This window comes from Drosophila santomea, chromosome 2R, assembly GCF_016746245.2.
Source record: "Drosophila santomea strain STO CAGO 1482 chromosome 2R, Prin_Dsan_1.1, whole genome shotgun sequence".
NCBI classification, from domain to species: Eukaryota; Metazoa; Arthropoda; class Insecta; order Diptera; family Drosophilidae; genus Drosophila; species Drosophila santomea.
The window spans coordinates 5,011,294-5,034,430 of NC_053017.2; the positions used below are offsets into that span (position 1 = coordinate 5,011,294).

The window sequence follows — 23,137 nt, forward strand, 5'->3', positions numbered from 1 at the left end:
TAGTCGCATAACGATTTTCCGATTTTTCTCCGCTCGCTCGCTCTCTGTTCTCCAATCGCCCGTCTCTTTCGCTCTGCCTGTTTGACGATTATAAACTTTTTGCCACCGACGCCACCGTCGCCGTTTGGTGTTAATCTCTTTCTGCAGAAGGAATATTATGAGCCACTATATAAAAATGTGGGTCGGGAGTTGACGCCGGTGGTTGACGTTTAGTGGTTGGGCTTCGCATAATGCAGCATCCACACCAATACACACAGCAGGACTATTACCAATACTCACAAAGGTGAATGAGTCACAGTTTCAGCACTCTAAAAAAAAGCAATTAATAAACCCTGAAACTTATTTGATATTTCTAGTTAGGCTACATATAACAATAATATTTTTTATTAATTTAATTTGGTATTGCAAGGATAAGGATAAATATTTAATGTTACCATTACCATGTAATATAATATATGTAATAAATATTTATAAATACATTATTTTGTGTATCATTTGGTGTTGCTTGAACTTTTAAATTGCTTTAATAATAATAACATATAACCAAACTGGATTGACAAAAACTAACTAACTTTTTGTTTATTGTTGAATATTTTTTAGAGCAGGCACAATTTTTCCAGGTGTAAGAAGTTTTTAATGCCTTGCCCTGTCCGTCCGAAAATTCATTTTTCTTGTTGTTCAGGATTTTTATCGCTTCCCTCCTTTCAACCCTGATGGCCCATCACCACCCCTCGCACCCTGAATGCGCCAGCAGGCCCGCTCCTTTGTCTGTGATTTCAATTTCCATTGAAACTGAATCTAATCACATGCTCACTGCCTGCTGATCCTGGGCCGCCAGGCCAGCCCTGGATTCCTGTCCTAGGGGGTTGAACGGGGAGCGAGGAACAAGGAACAAGGAATACGGAATACAGCCATAGCCTGTGCATCCTAGCATTTCGCCTATATGGCATACAGCATAGCACAGAGTATGCCGCATCTGCATGGCATTCTCTACGTGAGCGAGTTTGTGCGTTTGCGAGTTGCCTGGAAATTATGGTATCGCATTGTTCAAAGCTGGAACAATGCCATAAATGGCACATGCCAAATATTTTCGTTGGCAAAGGCATACGCTAGAAAAAGGTATGGAAAATGATCGGAACTGCTAGACAATTCTAGGCCAAATTTTGATTTATTAAATTGTATAATATTTATTATTTTCAAGCAATCATGGGGTTGGTCCAGTTTTTATAAGTTATAAATATACAAATACTTATTTTTTAATAATATTTTGAGAAAGTGCTTTTCCATTGAAAAGGACTTCAAAATGTTTTTTGTACCCATGTTTGTGTTTTTGGAATGTTTAAAACATTGCAACTGAATCCTAAAAATTAAAATGTCCAACAAATTAACATAATGATCAAAAAGGCCTTGTCTGAACAAATCATTTTTATACTCGTACCCATTACTTGTGGACTTGTAAGTAAAAGGGTATACTAGTTCGTTGAAAAGTATGTAACCGAACCTACAAAGTATATATATTCTTAAGATAAGGAATGCATATTCTAGAGATATAGACGCTGCTCAAGTTTCCAAATATTGCCACATCCACTCTAACGCCCACAAGCTGTCGTGCTCACATTTTTAACAAGAGTAAACATCTCGTTTTATTTTATTATTTTTGTTCTCATATTCCAACAATATGCCAGAATAATGTTGAAATTTCTCGTTCGCACTCTCACTAGCTAAGTAACGGGTACCTGATAGTCGGGAAACTCGACTAAAGGCTTCTCTATTGTTAGATTCACGGTTAGTGCTGCCTTGGTGAATGATTAAAAAGGTGATCTTAAAGAAACGGAAAGCAAGCATGACATTTAGATAAATAATTAAGCTACGTAGAAGTTTTGCTAATTTATAAAGTTATCCATAAAATACGACTATTGATTATCTATAAACTAAGAACTCTGAACATTTATTGTAAGTTTGAGCGATCGTTGCTCTATTGACTTGTAAATTCGAAATAACTTTTCGCAAATGATATTTTTGAAGGAACCTTATTGGTTGTTCTACAAGTTTCCTAGCTAAAGCAGTTGTTTAAAATCCAGAACAGCATCTCTATCCTGCTGTCAACTGCAATGCCCACTAATGACTTTCCACACTTCAGGCCTCGCAGGACATTTATGTATTAGTGGCGGAGTGTGTGTGCTTGGAGCTGCCTGCAGTCGTTTAGTCCTTAGAATAAGTCAAACTAGGAGCACGGGCGACAGAGCTAATGACTTCGCGCATGATAAATTTAATAATTTGCGCTGGCAACTTTTCCATTTGGCCTTTGTTTGCGCTTCCCTCGTTTCGTAGGGCAATTTTTGTGTCAGATGTTCGGGGCAGCAGTCACCGTATGCCATTATTTTCAATGAAATCCAGAATCTGGACAGCCCCTCTAGGCAATGCACCATTTGCAGCGTGATTGTGAGAGTTCTTTCGGGTTTCGGGCTCGAGTTCGGGATCGGGTATATTTGCAATCGCAGCACACTCACCCTTGCTGTAATTGTTCTGGGACTAATTCAGTTTATATATGCAGCATTTACATTGCAATTTACGGCGCTTCAGCTAAGGCCAACAAAATCATTTCGACTTTTCAACCCCGGGCCAGCCGAAATTTAAATTTTCGGTTTTTTCATTTTATGGCCACATTTTTATCAATCCATATACATATAGATGGGCATTTGTCGCTGGTCCGTATCCGGGTCCCCGGATCCCCGGATTCCCGGATCCCAGGTCCGGCAAAGGCAATGAGGAATTTCATTATAATTTGCATAATTTATGCGCGACCGTGATTTGCATAATTAAGATTTGTACATTTGTGCATGCCAGTCATCATTAGCTTAGGTTCCGCACTGCGGACCAATTGTAAATGGCTAGCGCAGGGATTTTTTGGCTCGTACCTCGCGATCCGTCAAGGGGTTGTCATGGGTTAATAGATGACCCACGAACTAAGCAGCGGGTGTGGACATAAGTGCACCTATCCAAAATGTGAGTATCTTAACTTTTAAATTTTGGAAAATTATTTAACAACATTTTATCCAAGGCCCGGACATTTAGGCAAGGACATTTGGTAATTCAATTGGGCAACCGTTTTTAATTTTAAGGTATCTTTCATTCGAGTTTTAGACCACTCACAACCCTGACTTTTTCGCCAGGCAAAATTACAAATGCAAAAGCCCAGAAACCCAAACGAAACCCCAATTTAATGTTCGGGTATGAGCAAATTAGACAAAACCATTGAATCCTTGGTTCTGTGGGGCTTGGCTCGAACTAACAGCACTCCATGGGGCAATGTGAATCAATCATTAGCATTTTATTGTTGAAAACCCAATTTGGCACATTTATGAAGAGGCATTTTCTGCCCTCCGCTCTTGTTTGTCCTCTCTTCGGAGATTGAGTTGATTCCTGCGTATATGGTGTAAGGCATCCTAACCTTATTATCGATGTGCTTTCGTTATATTGGCAATATTTATGGCAGCCCATGACGGCTCGCCTAATGATTCCCCAGCGTATCGTTTTCAAGGTAGCACTTCCGATCCCCAAGCCACAGACACACAAGACACACAAGACACACAAGAACGCACTCTTGGCACTGGCAGTGCCATATTTTATTTTGTTACTATTATTGGCAGACGTCAACGAAATACAAAAAATGTGCCAATTGTACGCTGGGGAAATCGCTGCCGACTTGCGTTCAAAATAAGAAGCGAATGAAGATATATTTATCGCTCATTTCCGCCTTGACAGGCTTGATGCGCTTTTGCCATTTGCCGAAAGTTCTTCAAGCCAAGATAAACTTGGCCCATTTTGGCTAACAAAAGAAAAACACGAGAAACATTTGCAAGATTTTGTTTTATTGGTTTGTCACGAAAGGGAAGATTTGATGGAGGCTTATTGAGTAAAACCACATACATATATGTTAGGAAAAATACATAACGTCTCACCACCAAAAGTAATTCGCATTAAATTTCAAGCTTAATTGTTCGCATTGCCACAAGTTACACAATTTCCTGAGTATAGGTACTACAAAAGTATACCGCTTTGAAGGCAATACCAAAATACTGTGCGGCCTGCTTTGTTTTAATCTAATCTCCGTGAAAGCCATCACACTCTAAATAATTACCGATTTGCACATAAAACGTGCCTCGGAAAAGGAAACTGTAACGCACAGAATTTGATTTCGCCACTTTGATAGGATTTCTCATCCATTAGCCGAACTGAATGGATTGCGACGAGCTCTTATTGATTACATCTAATGCCCATCATATGCGCTCTGCGTACAACCAAAAAAAAAAGCGAAATAATAATAATTTCAGACAAAGGGCGAAGCGTGCAATATTTTATCAAATTATGCGATGTATGCAACTTCCTCTGCAGCGCGAATCCTTAACACCCCGCTGCCCACCCAGGCGTACTTACAATTTATCAGCATCAAATGGAAACCAAACAGCGAGGGTGAACCCGAACCCAGGGACTTTCCAGGAGGGGTTTGGGGTGGTAAGCCAGCTACAAAACAAAAATAACAGTGCCGGAGCAATACCAATTCGAATTAAAATGCTGCTGATGCTGGGGCGGAGGACGAGGCTGAGGATGAGGATGAGGATGAGGCCGAGGCTGAGGCTGAGGCTGCGGATTCGGTACCACCCCCAAGGGTGGCAAAGGGGTTGTTTGTCGGTTTCCCTTCGGTTCTTTATTCTTTTCGCTTTTTTTTTTCTTGTTTTGCGCGCGTTGTTGCAAATGGATATGGAATGTTACACAAACAGAAAGGGAGTAGGGTGGCCGTGTGGAAGTCGAAAAAGAAGAGCTCGAATCCAAACCGAACACCAAAAGCAGAAACAGGATGGAACAAAAACACAAAAAAAATTTTCAGGCCCGGACCACCACGCACAGGACACAGAAAGGACCACGCAACCGGGAACCAGGCGAAAACAAAGGCCACAACTTTGATGCGAGGGACGAGATCCGAGGGCAAAGGACGAACGACGATGTTCCGTGGGTGGATCAGCAGGAGGAGGCGCAGGCTGGATGGACCCAACAATCCCCAAGTACAGCTCGATAAATGCCGGCTGAGTCACCTCTGGTCTCTGGCCTACACAAATAGAAATCATCAATTGAAAGCATGACATACAAAATAATTATTTACGTCATTATTTCTTGAAGTCTTTATTTCTGTATATATTATATAAAAATATTGAGTATTTAGTAACATTATTCAACAAAGGCTCTTATTTATTAGTTAAAGACTGGTTATAAGCTTCGCTTATTTTTTTGCATATATAAAAATAAATGGATTTAGAAGTTCCCAAATTTATTATTTTTGTATCTAATTAAAATAAAATGTATGCCATTCTTTATTTCTGACACTTCGTAACATCTATGTGTCTCCAGCATCATTTAGTAATCAAACCAAGCAAACACTTTCTAACAAAAGTCTTGATGTTCCATTAGAATTATCATTTATTTTAATTAGTCGGCTTTTTTTGAAAGTGTACTTAAGTCGATGTTGCTGATGCCCCTCGGTGCGATTTGGGATTATACTACGTTCGGCAGCGTGGCACACGCATTTTTGATTATGCCCCTTACCAAAGGGCAGCCATGGCCTGCAATTACAATCGTAGTCCAGGTAACGGCCAGGCAGAAGCCATTCGATGCGATATAGTACACTTATGTACACCCCCGGCACAATTTCCAACACCCAGTCCACCCAGGGAGAGTCAACTTTTGTTCGATTCCGTTCCTGTTGCTGATTTTGATGATGCTGGGTGGATGCTCGACTGCGGGATGACAGTCTGCAGCAAATGGCTGGGCCGGCTCTAATGATGTGTCCTTGTTCCTAATGCTTTCAGCACAGCACTGCGATTAGGCCAGACTTCCATTCGGAAGAGGTGTGCAACGCCGGCTGATTTCTGTGCCGAGATATTGAATAATGCACGACCGAGGGAAATTCGATTCCCAGCTGAATTTCGAGCCTGCTGCTTTCCCATGGGAATATTTTCAAATGAACTCCTGCCACTGGGCGAAACGCCTGAATGCACTTGAAATAAAAATCTGGCTTACACTTGCCATTGAATTTGGGATACGTTCTTCAAACACTCGTTCTTCAAAGTGTATGTTTTGTTGATTTAAAAATTTATAATTAAAGATTTTCTTTGGAATGCAGACAGCACTTTATCGTAAGCTTGAATGCCGTTTAGAAAATATGCGTAACACTCGTATATATATTTTCATTTCGTTCAAGCTGTTCGAATTATTAGACATCTTTGGCTGTGTTGGTCAGAGCTAAATCTACTCCAAATTGCTTTTCGAAACTGGCAGCTTGAAGCTCCGATATCCTTTAATCAGGACGCCTGAGCATCAGACCGTGCTACACCCACGACATCCTTTAATGGCCAGCGTGCAGCAGAGCGTCGATGTGACAGCGGCTGAGCCGGGGATTCATAACAAATTGTTGCGCTGACGTTGATTAGACGTGGGGTGGAACTGGCCCGCTCGCTGGACGGCAGCTAGTAACCACCAGAGCTACTCGAACTGCCAGAGCCCAGTATAGTCGTTACACTGTAAAAAATTGGAAAGGTCCAGAGTATTGTTGGAAAAGAAAGTTTACAATAAAGTTGCAAGCCAAGGATACTAAAAAGAACTCTACAATACAACGCGCAGATCGCTGGATGGTAAAGAATTCGCGGTTGCAAAAGTGCCCATTATTTGTGTCAAATTGGACACCATTTGGCTCAGAATGAAAATTTGAGCCAGCATTTTCCGCTCAGTGCAGCAAATCCCCTCGGTTGTGGTCCAGCATCAGTCACATCTTCAATTGAATTGAATGTACGTGTGTTCCTGACGGACGGAGCCGCCTCAAATTTTGTTTAGTTTTCGCTATTCTTGCTGGTTTTCTTTTTTTTTTTGGGATCGGATAGCGGAGGTGTGGAACACTGTTAATGACTGATTGTGCGTTTCTCGGCGCTTCGCCAAATGGAATTTTGATTGCATCCGCTTACGTGCCGCCTCCCTGGGAGATCATTAAGGAAATCCATCTTGGTCTAGTTAAATGTGTCACGTCAGCAATTATTTGGCCACATGAGGCATTGGGGCACACAAGCATTGAGTCGCTTTCGTTCTCCATTCCATTTTGCTCAGAGGAGGAGGAGGAAGACATCAAAATAATTTCGGCATAAATGCGCAATTTCTTGGGTTCCATTTTTGCATTTTGGATGATTCTCATTTATATTATTGTGCAGTCGAGCGCATAAAATGTGCAATAATAAATATAAATGCTGGCTGCCGACCGGCGACGACTTTGTCCGCTCCGCTCCTCGAACTTCCACATCCCCATCCCCATCCCCATCCCGCTCGGACTTAAAACTTTATGTGCATATAACATTTTGTACCCTTATACCGTGTCGTACCCAGGACTCCGTCCCAGGACTCCGGACTTTCGGTCGGTTGGAGAGAGATGGACTTTTGGTCGCTGGCTGGCATCGTTAACATCATCAGTGAAGCAGTCAAATGCTAATAGCTGCCATTTCCTGCAGGTCCGGCATCGGAGAAAAGCCGAGAAAAGCGGAGAAAAGCGGAGAAAAGCGGAGAAAAGCGGAGCCGGGAGCGTTCAGGAAAATTATGCGCACAAGCGAAGTTGGGTTCTTCTCGAGGCTGAGCTTCTACTCTCTAGTCTTTTTTTATGTACATTCTTCATCTGTATGCTTTTCCCGGTTCACTCAGTTTGTTTGTAGCCTCTCCACTGATTATGCTTTGGAAACTGCAAAAAAAGTAAAATACAAGTTGTGGTAGTAGAAAAAATGTAAGAGAAAAATAACTGCAAAAATGGGAAAAAATACAACGAAAATGTTGCATTTCTATTGTAAGTGCGCAACACGCCATTTACATTTTAGAATATGCAGCAAATTAAAACAGGAAGGAACTTGAACGAGGAGTTGAATATTTTAGAATTTTAAGTTCACCTCAAAATCTGAAGTAGGATTTAAACGGACTTAACTTGTACCGTTTCTGTAACATTTGATAGAAAACCAAAAACCAATTTCTTTTGTTTCTTTTTCTTGGATTAAAATACATCAACGTTTCGTTTCATCAGAAGGGCAAAAGTTATATTTATTGAAGAAAATCAAATGTTACGCGTATAGGTTAATTAGAGTTTTACATTCACGCATTGATATACATATATGAGATATATGTTCTACTAAAATCACATAGATAAATGTAGCTACTAAGTAAAGCTCCAATGAGGTAAGTACTCTCCCTTCCAGCATCTGCCAGCGTTTTCATCTTAATTTTGGTGCCGTGAAGGTCTTGCCTTACTTCTCCTTTTTTATGTTGAAGGTCTTTCGTATCTCCTTGCTCTTGGGAGTCTTGCCCTTGATCATTTATGCAACCTTCTTGGAGGTGAGCTTCTGGTCCTTTGATGTCAAGATAATTGGAAGCCAGGAAGAGCATAAATAAGGTGCCCCGATCCACTTTCATGAAATCTGCATCCTATGTGCGCTTCTCCTTGCTCTCGTTGGCTTGGCGTCGTGCTTGTGGTTATGGGGCCAGGTGAGGATCTTGCGAAGGAGCGTTGAGCTCATTCTCATCGTCATCCATGCCGCAGTCCTCCAGCATTGTCTTGATGGTGCAAGAGCACTTGGCGATCGGGATGTTCGTATCAAAGTCTTCTCATCTCAGGATGGCAACTTGATGCTGTGCATTTTGGTCATTTTTGAGTTGCCTTTCTCTGAGCTGATGCCTTTGACTGTGCTGCAACCATTATTACAGGTGCTCCAATTGGGGATAAAAATCGACACACATTAAAATTACAATTATCAAGTAAAAAGCGCACGGAAAGAGTCCAAAAACTTCATTGCAAGAAACATCCGAGACAAGAAACTCCAATCATAATAATACCAATCTAGATTTATATGTAACTGATGGATTTAACAAGCCACAAAAGCACGCAATGCTAAATATTCGTATAATAAGGAAATTCCACAAATCATTTCGACACACCCGCAAAATACGAAAACCCTGTGGAAACTTTTTGACGTTTGAGTAAAAAAAACATTGGAATGACGACATAATACCAACGTCAGTAAGAGAAAAGAAAAGCAAAAGAAAAAAAGTTTTGCGAAAGGACACCTCCGCGCACTCGAGTCCTTTTTTCTTTGTCATTCTTTGACAGGCCCAGATAAATTGAATCAAATGAGGACTGAACGAAGACGTCGAGCGACGAAACTTTGCATGAGTCGAAATTCAATTCTAATTAACATAAATTTCCACAAATGAATGTCAACCGCAAAAGGTAGTCTCGCAACAAAAAAAGGAAGAATCCAATACTCATTGTTTATGCGAGACAAAAAAAAATGCGAGAACTGAAAAAATATTAAGGCAGGGCTTAAAAGATTATTAAATGGAAAACCAACAAATTAATGATTGTGTTATTTAACAATGACCAATGTTACTAAGTTGAAATATTTAAAAATATTTTTTATTAGAAGTTTTTCAAACATTTCTTTTAAATGAAGCAATTTGCGAACTCATGAATGTCGCAGCATAAACGTAATATCAGATGCACACGTCCTCACAGGCAACTTCTAATTTAATTTATGTAGCGAGGCAACTTTTTCAGCAGTCATAAGTTAAGCCGCCCCTCGAAACTCAAAGTCCTGAAGACTCACGCACAACAGGTGTGGAGTGGGCCTGGATTGGGCACCCAGGAGAGCGCTTAATGCAAGGTCCCAACTTGATCCCGAGTTGCTCGCACGTGTGGGTGAAATACAAAGTCTTTCCTGGATATCCTGGGCGTGGCATCTCGCCCACGGCTTCCGGCTGTTCCTTTGCCGCACTTGCACGCCCATAGCTTTCAGTTGTCCTGTCTGTTCCCAGCAGCTACTAATGAGCTCCACAACAATAGCAAATATTATTTGAGTGGAATTTATGTTTTGGGGCGGGAGAGTGGGGCTGTGTTTGAATGGAATTTTTGGGCGATATTTAGTAGAGTACGCCAACTATTTGAATTCCAAAAAAAAAAAATGGATTAATTCAGCTTATTATTAATAAATATGGTTACAATAAATACCAATAAATTTAGGTTACAATAAATATGGCAAGCTACAAAAAATAAGCAATTAGCCTAAATTACATACGAACTAAACAACATAGTTGTGCGCTAGTTTCTATAAACATAATGAAAAGTTAAATTAATTATGTTATTATGCAAATTTAGGTGAAAACTTTTTATGAGATAATATGCGCATGGGAGCATTTTGTTTAATCTGAACAAGTGGTTTAATTTCGCTATTATTTTAATAAGCTTCAGGGTTTAAAAACTAAGTACAATGATATATAGCTTAGGTTTCATACATTATATAATTTACATTTCAAAATCTGTTTTGTCAGAGTATCAAGCTATCGTTTTATACCGTAGTCCCGGTATAACATTTCTGACTCCGTCTTTGGCTTTGTTCTTGGGGCAAAAGTTACCGGAAACGGAAATGGCATTTTGTGTTCTTCTCCCATTCGAAGCGGGCCGCTGGGGCGGGCCAAAAAGTTGTCTTAACTTTTCACTTGAAGTTGCCGAATAAACTTTAAATGAAGCAGTAAGAGCAGAAGGACGCGGTGCAGCGATGCAGATGCACATAGTACGGCGAGTCCTTCGGAGGCAACAAATTTCGGTGGAGGCTGTCAGGACGAGGGATGGCCCTTTCCCAGGGACGTAGATAACGGAACGGCGGCGCATGTCAGGATCAGAATCAGGAAGCGCGGACGATATGCAAATTAGACACAAAATAATAGTGAAAAAATGAACATGCGAACAAAGTGCCAGGCGAGCGAATGTAAATGGAAAACAAAGTAAATTCCACTCGAATCCTTGCACGTAGCTCGCGTCCAAGGTGGTGCGTTCCATTTCCAATAATAAAGGGTGCATCTGGAGCAGCAGCAGCAGCAGGAGCGGCCCTCGTCCTTTGGCCATTCGATATGCACAGCGTCATAAATAATGTTCAGCGTTTAATTTCATTTCCATTTTACGATATGATATTTGCAGGCACAGGACTTCGCCGGCTGCTGTCGCAATTCTCCGCACAAACTGACAGAATGGAAAGTGTGTAATAAAATTTCCAAATTGTATTTTTCTTTCGCGAAAGTTGCGCCTCGATCAGGCAGCATTTGATTTTATGATTTTCTGACAACAAGCAGTTGGCAAGAACTATTGGAGAGAAGTTTCTCCTTTATATTGGTATTAAATTGAAAAAGTTTTCGTAATTGGAAAATTTATTTACATAATTGTTGCTCGAATTTTGAACCACGCACATGTTTGAGGAATATCCTTGAACTAACAAACTATATTTTAACAGATTTTAAAAAGAACATTTTTCCAGTTATGTTCTACTTTTAATTTTGTTTTAAAGAATTTGCAAAGACTAATAATGTTCACTTTGTTAAACTCATTGGAAACTGAGCAAGTTCTTAAACTGCTGTAATAAACTTTGTGCGCCTAAATAAACTCAGTAGAGATGGCTTTTGTTCTGCTTCTCAGAATTTGTAAATTTAGTTATGTCAAATCCTATTGCGTCTCATAACCAGGCAAAATCAATTTCGTTTTGTCCACGTGCTCTAAAGCCAAGTTATTAAAATGGGTATTGTTAGATAACTTGCAAATAATGTTCGGCAGCTTAATGTGCACAATATGCTGACCTCCAAGGCAACTAATTTACCTGAAACGCATTAACAGCAGAATGATAAAATGGAGAAGTCCATCTAGCTGAGAGGCTTAGTCTTAATGCCATTTTACAATTGCCAACTTGGAGCAAAGCCTGTACAGCCTGAGGATTTGCATGTCTATGCTCGCATTTATTTATTGATTGATGTGGACGTGGGCGAGGATGTTCGCATACAAAGGACACAGCAGTTGGCCAAAAGCCGAGGGGTGGCTACTTCCGACCACACCTTCGCCTTGGCCATAAACGCAGCAAAAGCCCCTAGCTTAGCAGCAGTCACTCAACAAAGAGGGCCGCCCATCTATCCCTGAGCCTCATATGTATATCTTCCATCTTCTCAGTTGCCATGACGGCGATTTAGCTTTGAGTATGTGGCAAGCACTGGAAAAAATTGAGATTGCATTGGCTCTGAGTTTATATTCCATTATTAATACTTTGCTACGTCGAACTAACACCGCAGAACATTGTTGTACCTAAATATTATTATTTTTTATTTTTTCATGTCGTTTTGCAAAAGGTATCCATTTTGTTTTTTTTTCAGTGCACTTTTGATGTGGGTGTGCGTAGAAGTAGTTGCTTAGCCAATGGTGATTTGTGTCGCAGTACGGCCATTGCTGATGAAATGCGCCCACCACCAATGTGTGTGCCACCTACCTGCTGTCAGTCTGTCCATCTATCCTGTGTATTTGTCTGTCGCTTCGGAATGCCTGCCATGGTAGCTCAAATTATTATTGCCAAGTGCACTCGGGCGTATACGCAATGCTTTTTTCCACTTGAGCATGCCAGATGCAAAAACAATAACAATGCATGTCTATCGGTGAATACCTCAATAGGGTATGGTGGTATTTTTCAAACAGAATGATACATGGACAAATATATTAGCACTTGCTTCAATATTCAATAAATAGTATCATCAAATATTTATACATATTTCCTACTCATTGATTAAGATTTCAATTCCAATCATCTTCATTTAAAGAATCATTTTAATTGCAAGGAACCAAGTTGCTCAGAACCTTTTTCTGTATTTTCGAGAAAGGTGAAATATCTTTTGCTCCGTTTACAGTATTTTCCTTTTCGACTTGTTTACGCTCAACTCATGCAGAGATTCATTTCTTGACTGGCTGCAAGCAACAATAGCAATTTGTGCTCCGACACACAATTGTGGATTATTCATTTGCAAAGTTTTTCTCGACACATCCCACATATAATTCCCCCAGCCATTGTTCTTGTTGTCGCTGTTGTCAACGTAGATGTTGCTGCTGCACCGGCACCAGCAACAGTAGCAACAGCAACAGCAGCAGCAGCAGATGATGATGATGGCGATGTGCCGATGCTGCAGATGGGATTCCTGGTCTTCGGGCTGTTGTGATTCAGCTCTGCCATTTTCTGCGAATTAAGCCAATTTATATGCAGTCAGAGTACAAAGCATCATTGAGAAACGACGGACAAAAAAGAAAGGAACACAAGCTATGGAAATTAACAATTGATTATGAAAATATTCTTTTTTAATTGCTGGGCGGAATATTGAAATATTGGAGGGCTGGCTGCCGCACTTCATTAGCGCGCAAAATTCGCAATGTTCGGAAATTGTTTTCCATTAGCAAAGGATGCAGCATGTGGGGTAAAAACTCCCGGCCGCTAAGCCTTTATGCATTTGATGGCTTTGTGACGTTGGAACGGCAGCCTTGCCACATGTGGGCTGGCTTATGGGCAAAACTTTTGGCCCGCACCAACTCGTTAGACAAATTGAAAATGTTGCCGTCAATTGGCGCTTTAAGCAAAGCACAAAAGTTATCCGTGTTGAAGAGAGAACGTTTTCTAATAAGGTTCCAACTAGAGCCATTTACTCATATTTCTGTAGAAGTAAATTCCATTTTCAAGAGAATTACTTATACAACCAGTGGTCAAAATATAGGATACTTTTTTCCATGAACAAGATAATTGCTTTTGGTAAATATTAAAGCTTAAATATATACTATCACCACGCCCAGCTACTAAGCCATTCCCTTTTTTCCCGTCTCATAAATCCTCAGAGCAAGCAAATTTGATATTCCTTGTATCTTCGCATCTCACAAACGCCAGCTGTCCGAGTCCTGCCTTGTTGCTCATAATTCAATATTTATTTGCGCATATTAAAAATACTTCTGCCATAGAGTTCAAACAGCAAACAGCGAGCCGACAAATATATGAACAGAAACTTACTGAATAAATATTTTTGCGATAAAGAGCATAAACTTACACAGACACAGCTGTGTGCGTGTTTGCATGTCCGAAAAGGAGAAAATAGTAGTCTGAAACTAGAATTCACCGCATGCACATGTCAGAGCCAAGATGTACCGGATAGAATCTTTTGTATTCTTGACCAAGCTTATTTATTCTGTTGCATGTTTGCCCTGCTTAAGCAAAGGACAAACAAATGAATCTCAATTTTAAAATAGATTCTATTTGCAGAGCCATTCAAGTGGAAATTGCACAGAGCAAATAAGCGCTTTTATACTCTTGATTTAAATATTGGCCAAACCACTCGAAGCTTTGGTAACCAGCTAACCTACAAAATTGTTACCTGACCGCATCTTGGCACCCGAGAAAATCTAATAAGCAAATGCCTGTCAACGAGCCTCCTACCTACGTACATACATAATGCTGCTATGTACTATGGGTAAAGGCAAAAAAAGGAATCACATAAGAAGCCATCCAGCGGCAAAGAAAACTTTTTGGGCCCCACAAAAAAGGATGACAGCCCACAAGTAAGCCAACCAGCCAGAGTGCAGAGCACTCATCGATCCATTAAAACCCAAAGTCTGCACACGAAAACGAAAAATGGCAAATGGCAGCAGGAGCAGTAGGAGTAGCAGAAGCTACATCAGCGTCAGCAAAAGCATCCCAAAAAGGACTCAAGGACTCGTAGGTGGATGCGGCATATTTGCAGCTGCGGCCGCAGACCGGAGCGCCTGATGAGGTTAAGCTGCCAGGGCATGAGCACCAGGTAGTCAAGGTTGCCATGCCAACGAGAGCATTTGTGTGCGTTGCCCATACGCCATGTTGTGCGCAGACCGACAAGTGGGGTTTGGGCCGTAGCTGTGAGGGCTATAAAAGCCGTTGCCATGTACAGCCCGCCGCAGAGATGTCTCGCCGTTGCCGTTGCCAGGTACACCTCTACATCCAATCGCATCCTATCCTATCCTTTCCATTATCCTGTCATGGGTCCTGGGCGACTCTCAAGTGGTTGCCGGCTTCAACATTGTTTGCCCTGCGCCGTGCAAGTTGGCAAAACTGTTGGAAAAAGTAACATTTCAGTCGACCTGGGAACTGAAGCGCTCAAGTGCCAAACAAGATTTAAAGTTTGATTAGTTGTAAAATAGAAGAAGAGGGATTGAAGAATTCTGATAGAATTCTATCTAATACATTTATATTTCAAATAAAATGTATATTCTACCATTTAATTCTCTTTATGAACTGAAGCAAACATAAGGGACAATTTAAATGTTTAAATGTATGAAAATATTTGTGGATGTATACTAAAATAATATGATTTTAAATAATAATTTAGTTTACTCCTATCTATATCTTATCTTATCTTCTTATAAAATTGTTACTTAAAAAAGGTTTAAAAATGTAATTCGTAACTGAAATTACATTACATCATAACTTTATAAGTAGCCACAACCTAAAATTCTTATTTTTGAAATATACTACAAAAAGCACGGGTTTTAATAAAATGTTGTATTATTTCTTTTTCCGATTCCCCAAATTTCTCTCAGTGTTTGCAATGGCGCCTGCGCCATTTGTCTCGCTGGAAAAAACATGGCTGCGCTCACGGCCAACAGGCACACACACACAGGCACCGGTGCAGGTCCCCAAGCACACCCGCACACCCACACACACACACACACACACCAGCTGAAGACAGACAAAGGCCATTTCCCCTTAACAAATGAGCAAATACAGGCACACACTCACCCACACACACGTACACAGCGAGAGAGTAATTTCTTCTCCGAAGTGTTTTGCTCACATTCATGCAAACGATTTTCAACACATTTACAATTACTGTAAATGTGTGCAAAATTTCAGACCCACATCCACATCCACGGCTTGCTCTGTGTGTATATATGTACATACATACATTGTGTGGGAGTGAGCCATTAGGGAGTGGGTATCTGTGTGTCTGTGTGCAAAGTGAACATTCGATTTTACCGGTTGTTGCTTTTTGCCGGCTTCTTGCCACCACTGGGGAGTGGCGGGAGATGCGAATGCCAAAAAAATGTGGGTCGGGGGGCACAATGGAGGGGCAGCGAACCCCAAGGGTTTTGGGGTTCATACACCGCTCTCTGACTCTTTCTTCTCGTTGTTTTGGGCATTTGAATTCTCCTTCTTTCTGGTTCTTTTTCTTTTCCACTGCGGCATGATGTTTGCCTCTTGTCATGTTTCGATTTCTCGGCAAAGCCACTCCAGGACTGCGATGGTCCATCACCATCTATCTAACTACTGGTCAGGTCCGGGACATCCCCACGGAAATACGTTTGCAGCATGCTGATGCCGAGCGATTTATTATGGCCAAGATAATGATGCTTCTGCCAGCATGTTTCATTGGTGGAAGAAACAGCGAGCATCAGTGTAAGAGTTGCAGTAAGGGGTTGTTGAATTTTTCTTAAAGTGGTAATAACAATAAGATTATGAAATTAGGTCAAAGGAGAATTCTGGTAAATTGACAAATGAAAAATATGCAATTTCTTGTGTTTGCCATTCGTCGTGCAGCGTTATTTGCAATTAATTTCCTTACTTTACCTTGTTTTTCATTTTATGTTGCATATGTATTTGGGTAAATTATTTTCATGAATTTTCTAGTGCTGAAATCTGTAACACGCTATTAGCTGTCAGTATATTTTCGTACGAAATACAAAATATGGAATAAATAAGTAATCAGATGGACTGATTCGCAATAAGCAATTAATAATTTAGAAGCATACCGATTTATTTATAAATAATTTTCCACAGACATGTTGCTCCGCCAATCGATCTGTATCTCTGCCAGTGTGTGTGTGCTGTGGGTGTGAAGGTGTTATGGTGTGAGACCCTCTCTCGATGTGGTCGTTGTTTCTGGCATACTAATGGCCGGCCAGACGCCATTGGAAACACCAATACAAAGGCACTTAAATCGCAACGCGATGGCCGCCATTGTTGTGGCCGCGTTGGCGTGGCGCGAAAACAACAAAAGCGACGAAAAACGGGCAGCAAATACACTTTTCGACAAATTTGACAATTTTTAATTTAATATAAAACTAGATAACACCTGTTTCATGTTGAATATACGTATTAGAGTCATAAGAATTAAGAAAAAAAAAAACGAAAACAAAGAGGAACATTTGGTACATTTTTAAATAGTATAAAGAATTTATTATTGAGCTGACAATATTTTAAAATGGTTAATCAAAAATTCTAAAATTGCTACTCTTGATTAAAGCCAAACGTTTTCCTACAGTGTTAAATTCACATATAGTCGACAAACAACAAATACTCCGACAGCCAAATGCAACGACAAAAAGCTGCATTGAGTCGACTAAATGAAATGAAATCAACAGGACCACCCCAAGGATACGAAAATGGAAATGCAACGTTGCCAATTTTTCGCAGGAAAATTCGTTTTGCTTTTCAGTTGCTGCGCCAGCCATGTGATATTGGTAGTGCCTCCTTTCCAACAGCCTCATTAAGGTTCACTGAATTTAATTGCCATGTCTCTGTCTTTTTTTTTTTAATGATTTGTAAATGAAAAATAAGCGTTTCATTGTTCACTCTTTAAGGGCCATTTTTGTATGGTTTTACTGCTAGGCTTTGCTCTTTCATTAAATTAAATTATTTTTACAATGGTTTTGCGTGTTTTTGAATGGCAATTAATAAATTGAAATTGTTGTATTTCCGCCGCAGCACTTTTAGAAAAAATGCAGCCTAGTTGTGGCAGTTAGTTGGCCAATTTTAATAAATTAAATTGTTGCCAGTAGAGCCAATTTTATAACATTTGGTCAATTTATAGTGGTTGTAAAAGTTTTACCTGGAATTTCCTGCCATGCTCTCTGGCAAATTGATTGGAAAATATTTATGGCACGGGTAAGAGAACTGTAAAACAATTGTGTACAATTATATAAAGCAAAGTAGTTCACCAACTAGTTACTTATTACTGTAATGATAAAAAATCCAGTGAAGACATTTTCGTACATAGATGTAAAAATAGGCCCGCTTAAAGTATTGATAATTGAGAATAGAAGTTGCTCAAAATTATGTTAATCAATTCGTTAATCAGTTCTCTGATTGCAATACGATGACGGCAATAACATTGACTGTCTTTTCCCTAATTTTTCAAGATATGTAAACGAAGTAATTAGAAAATTAACAGAAATACGTGTTCATTAATACAGCAAAAACTAAAGCCTTTCTGAACAGACAACATACATATGAAGAAAGTATAGTATGATGTGAAAATTTACAGAATAAAGGTTGAGAAAATAGATGGGAAGTTTTTGGTAAAAAAAACTTTTTGGTTATACTTCAGTTACACATGCGGTCTACCAGTTTTTTATTTTTCCCCACGGACTTCCGCTGATAATAATATAAAAATAAATTTCGGTATGAACTTTAGCGTCCAGACCAAGGAAGCAGTTACATGTGAAAGACGATGTCGGCGTTGGCGTCATTGCTTTAATTTATAGTAAAACTGTGAAAAATATTTCCACACTCCTCGGCACTTTTCTTCTATATATTTTTAGCAGCCCGTGGCCAAGGCGTTTCCAACATTTTCTAGTATTTTCGCGCTCCAAAAACCACTTTTCATGCCCGTCAGTTGCAGCTGTTACTATAAAAGCGAACCGAAAGCCGACAGCCGGGGCCAATTCTTTTTGGCCCCCTTTTCAGCATTCTAGCCCCATTCCTCGTTCGCCGTTCGCCATTCTCCGTGCCTGGCTTTCTATTTGCACTGAGTGGTAAAAAGGAAAATTTCCAACACCAAACTAAAGGCATTTTTCCAGTGGCTGCCTTTGTCTACCAAGCATTGGATAGAATTTTGTGCCGAAAGAGGGAAAAGCTTGTTATCACTCGGTGCCCACATCTGTCACCTTCTATAAATCAGCCAAGCAAGCACACATCCACTGGTATATATAGACATTTTATATGGAAGAGCGAAGCATCCTTTATTGGGTGTGTGCATGCTGTGGCATTCGAAGTCTGTGTCCTGGACGCTTTTATTATTTTGCAACTAATTCCCTTAATGGAAACTTGCACAATCATGTTAAGAAGGAATTGTTGTTGCAAATAAAAGGAGTGGCATTTCAAAATGTTGCATGCATACGGGATATACTCTTATTGGGTTTTTAATGAAATTCTGGGCCTCATATTATGAGAAACATAATATATAATAAATCCACTGCTCTTCAGAATTAAGTTCTTTTTACCCCTTTATTTTTAAAGGGGTTAGGAATGGCAATTATCTGAAAATTGCTTTTTGGTTAAAGCTGTATTTTATTTTATGTTATTTGGGTACAAATGGAGGATACACTTATGCTTAACACAGTAGTTTTGTATTTTCTGACCTCGGTCACGAGTCACGATCTCTATCGCTCACAATACCAAGCAAATACCTAGAAGACCCGTCTCGTTGTAAGCATATTGGATGTCACTTCTAGGTTATACACTTGAAATAAATCAATAAAAATACCTCAAATTTGACCGTTTACATGTATGTATATCCCCTTTAAGTATTCTGTCTTCTCGAAACAGCGTGCAAATGTAAATGGATGGCAACTCCAAGAGCAATCCAATGGAGACGTAAAGCAAGACGAATCTAAGGAAGAGTATGCCCGAGTATTCTACATCCATTTGTTTATGGGCGGAAAGTTGGCCGCGTCTGAATTGCTCTTACGCATAAAATATTAGATTGTTGGCTTTCCATGTTGCGGGCGTTGCATTGTCTTTGGGCTCTGGAAAGTGGAATCTGGGCCTTCCCCCAGCCTATATATTCCCAACATTTTCCTATATTTTCCGCCATTGTAAGCCAGCCACCCGAAACCCATGCCAACACCGCCCGCCTGTTGTTCGTGCTGTCGCATTATTCTTCCGCATTTGCTGCCACTTTTCTTTATCTCCACGCCACAGGAGCAGCTCAGAGTCCCTTTTGCCCTTTGGCCCCCACTGCAGGATTCAATATCTCGTGTTACATTTCATTGCATGCACAGATTTATTGTAGCGTAATGGGAAACGGAGCTTGTTACTCGGAAATCTGTGCGAAATTCCTCTTATGCCCCCGTGTTATTAGATTTTTGCGAGGGGTTACGAGATACATTTTGGTGTTGCTGCTCTGACATTGGCCAGAGCAAAGTCGTAAGCCTTTTTAGCTTAGCTTGCAGTTTTGCTTTTATTCGACTACTTTTAATGGCCAGGCGGAACTTTTATGATTTATTTTTCTGTTTCTGCTTTTATGGGTTTATTGTTTTGAGCCGCACATGCCACACACGCCTACACATGGAGCCTAAATTTTGATTCGGCTTTCCTCTCAATTTGATTGCCCTAAATATATCTTATCCATTTATTCACGGCAGAATTCAATTAGTTTTAATTGGAATATCTACTTAGCCAAAAGCTATGAAAATCTATATTAATATGCCAAATTACTTTCTTTGAAGCTTCATATGTGTGAAATTCACTCATTCCACGGAGAATTAATGGATGAAATTCAATCGACTGTCAGAGACAGGCGGAAAATGGTAATTTTCTCTTATGCAAATATGCGATTTATTTTGTAAGGAAATTATTGAGCTACATCAAAGGAATCCACCCATTGCAATTTCCATTTTCATTTGATGCTCGCTCTATCGATTTAATCGAGAATTTATTTCCAAAACTCTTCATTATTCGGGCTGGGCAGACATTTCAAAAGGAATCTCCGGCCGCTCCCACTCAGTTGTAAGCCATCTTAATTATAGGCACGTCGAAATGGTATATTTTTCCCAGCCAGAAAATGCAATATCCAGTGGCCCTTTTGCGCCTGTGTGCAAAATTTATATATTTTCAATTTCCGCTCTTATGAGTGTGCATTTTCATGCATGGCCAAATCAAATGGTCTCGGTATTCATAAACGGCAATAACTATGTGAGCAGGGACCAGGACTATGCAAACACTGCACACAGAACCACATATGCTCCAAAATGCCATTGGTTAGGGCACTCGAACCGCCGAGGAGGAAGTCAGATGCTAACCCATTCTGCGGCGAAATGGAAATGCATTGAACTGCTTATGCAAATGCCAATCAAAATGTGGTTGCCTTGGGGCGTGGGTGGGTTAAAGCACACATAACGAGAAAGCAGGAGGGAAAATTGGTTGGGAAATCGTTCATAGTTAGCTGTCGAAAATTTTCCATGAGTGCATCTTGAAAAGTTTGTGTGGAACAACTTATCGACTAGCAATTGTTTGCAAAGTGAGGGAGAGGCCTTTCATTAAGATAAAATGAGAAGGGGTATAAAATTCTTACGAAAATAGAGTTAAGCTTCAGTTTTTTAATAGAAACACCGGGGTTAAGTTGGAAAAAATCTCTCTATATACATATATTCAAAACTAGGAAAATTTAAGAGAGTTTTTTCTTTAGGCATTCTAGGATAATCTGATTTCCATTCATTCAATCGATTGCCAGTATATGAAAACAACTTGCTTTGGGCATCCAGCGAGTAATCTACATTGAACGGTTATTAAGTTTTCACAGCCCCAAAAAGAGAGAAACCCATGTGGATCAGCATAAGCTAAAGCTGCCACTGGATCCCAGAGACACAAAGGAGCCAGTTGAGTTGCCCGGGGCCAAAAAACAAACCCAAAACTCTGCAAGCCCCCAAGTGCTGGAGCATTTTATGCATATGCGAAATGGACCGCATACGCCCGACTGCTCAGCGCGTCCTGCCTCTGAAAAGGAGCGGAAGGAGCCAGGACTGGAATCTGTAAACTGAGAACTAAACCGGAGACCGGGGAGCCAAGAAGTGAAATGCGAAATGCGAGTCAGCCTTCATTTCCATGCAAATAAATTTACATGCCAAAGCGGTAAGGCCCAAGGAAAAGCAAAAACAGCAACGACTACTGCATAAATCCCTCAGGCAAGCAGGCATGCACACATGTACACCTTTTTTGTGGGTTCTAGCATCTGTGTGGGTGGAAACACAAACACTAGGAGAAATTCTTTAAGTTATGGCAAGGACCGACCAAAACGAAATTAATAATTTACGAATTTAATTGCTTAACCCTTAATTTTCTTAGACGATTACGAAGTAATCGGTAGCCTTTAGATTTTAAAAAAATGTAATCTTTTTTATCGTTACCTTTGAACGTTATATATTATCTTTTCTAACGGTATACGTTATGTAGAAATAACTTATGATAAGTCGGCATAACTTTAATTCTCCTTAGTGAGTAACTCCAAATCGTGCCAGGACTGCGTCATTGTATTTGTGATTTTATGCAAGGATATGCGAATCTGAGAAGCGCCTAGAAAAGCGCAAAAAATGGAACAAATTGCACTGATGCGTGTGTGTGCATTATTCTGTATGCACATGGGTGTGGCCTCGGATGTGAAACTAAGTAAAACTCTTTCATGTCTAAGTCGCTAAGTCGCAGGACTTGAGAATGTTGTTTTAGAAGTAGTAGATAGAATGAAATTGTCATCCGATAAAGTTCATAAATTCTTGATCAGGATATCAAGTTAGTTATATTATTCGTCTTGCCCATTTCTATCGCTTTGCCAAAACGTAGTTCTATGAACTACACACTATTACAAAAAATGCAATTTAAGTAAATTTAACAGCCAGCAATATTGAAAACTGTATTTTCATGTTTCTGCTATGCATATTTACACTAGCTTATTAACGGGTATCCGGCAGTTGATGACCTTAAATATAGTATTATCTCTGTTTTTATCAGCTTCTTGCATTTTTTAATTTCTTTGGATTATTGAGCAGATTTAATATTAAATATTTTGTAGTAAATTTCTCGCGCCCTCGAAGTATGAAGCTCCTTCCTACTTACCAACTTTGCTGCTCCCTCTTAGTTGCTCATTCTTTTGACATCGTAGAAGCTTGACAGCGTCATTCGTTCAGTTTATGGGTGGCAGGTGGGAGCTAAAGTGGGAGGATGTGCCACGCCCTTTTCCACCTGGGGTTGTCCTTGCACGGTCGTTGATTCTCATCCCATCTTGTCGTCTTGCCAGCTGCACTAAGCCCCGTCTAATGCATATTTGTGCGACGGATTTTGCATGTAGCTGACGTTAAATTAATTTCCGCTAAAGAAATTTTAATTTCGCTTCGTTCGCTTGCTTGGCTGAGCTCGTTGGCATTTTTTAGACGCCATCTTCTAAGTTATGCCTGCGATTTAATAAAAAACATTCGGCAAGA

At 40.1% G+C, this 23,137-nt stretch overlaps 1 pseudogene; it reads right to left on the reverse strand.

The window, feature by feature from the left end:
* Nucleotides 1–8,324: 8,324 nt before the first annotated feature.
* On the reverse strand, nt 8,325–8,714 carry LOC120444802 (annotated as a pseudogene).
* Between the last annotated feature and the right edge of the window lie 14,423 nt (nt 8,715–23,137).